The sequence below is a fragment of the Atta cephalotes genome, assembly GCF_000143395.1.
Source record: "Atta cephalotes unplaced genomic scaffold scaffold00049, whole genome shotgun sequence".
NCBI lineage: Eukaryota > Metazoa > Arthropoda > Insecta > Hymenoptera > Formicidae > Atta > Atta cephalotes.
Window position 1 is genome coordinate 739,236 of NW_012130113.1, and position 1,332 is coordinate 740,567.

The following is a 1,332-nucleotide window of genomic DNA, read 5'->3' on the forward strand; positions in this document are numbered from 1 at the left end:
ATATATATATATATATATATATATATATATATATATATATATAGTAGTAGAGAGAGAGAGAGTATATATATATATATATATATATAATAATAAGTAGTAAGAGAGAGAGAGAGAGAGAGAGAGAGAGAGACTAATTTCGAGTTTTAGAATTTCTCATTGTGCAACTTAAAATTGTAACGACAGTCTAAAAATTATAAATGCCTCGAGAAAATACAATGTATATTATATGGAGAAATAATGTATGTAAATACGCGGTGCATAGCTTCTTCCATGCGCTTGATGGCGCGGCGGTGTATTCTCGCACCGGCCTTTTCTGACATTTTACAATCAGTCAGGCAAAGAAATGACCGCACGTCAGAATTATCCTGCGCGCATGAAAGAAGAGAAGTAATGCTATAAGCGAAGTCGAACTCCAGCTCGACCCCTTCGGAGGCTGTCTGATAACTTTTTAACTGACTGTAAAAAAAATCGACGACTGTGTTATCGCACAGTCCGCCTACGTCAATCCGTTATCTTTGTTGCGAATGTGGCAGTCAGGAACCGTCATGGCGTGAATTGTCTGCAATAAAAATCAAATTTTTCTGCATCTTTATGATGACGATATCATTTTCTCATCGAGGAAATGATGACAAGTATTTTCAATATTTTCGTAAATGATTATTCGCTTTGATGTGGGATAATAAATTAATTTCAAATTTACAAACTTACTTATATATAGATTAATAAAACTTATTCTCTCTCTTGTTTTGCATAAATCATATCATCTTAAAAATTATTTCTGAAAGATAAAATTTTCGTTTGAATTAGAATATTTTATTTATTATAAATAATTTAAATTTAATTAGAGTTATTAATTCTGGAATTATGAATAAAAATTATATCAGGGAATTTTATACACTCAAATATTTCACAAAATTTTTTGAATCTTTACTGATAAATATCATTATAAATATAATCTTTAAAATATATATAGATTTATTATAAATATGTCAATTTAATATTTTGATTATATGTATAGTTTAAGATTTATACATGTCGTAAAGAGATTATAAATCTCTTATAAATCTCTCTTATTTTTTGATAACGATAATTCCATATGATGTTAAATCAGCTATTGCAATTCCACATCTTACGTTTACGTCTTATTTTGATAATATAAAAGCTATGACGTTTATATTGTTCTTAATAGCTTATGATTCATCATAATCAAAGAGATGATTTATATGTAAAATACAGAACGGAATACAATTTAATAAACGAGTTATGCGTTTGGAGACTAAGTCACAACAGTGTCGCAACAAGTAAGATTCGCGCCTTATGAGTCGGACTGTA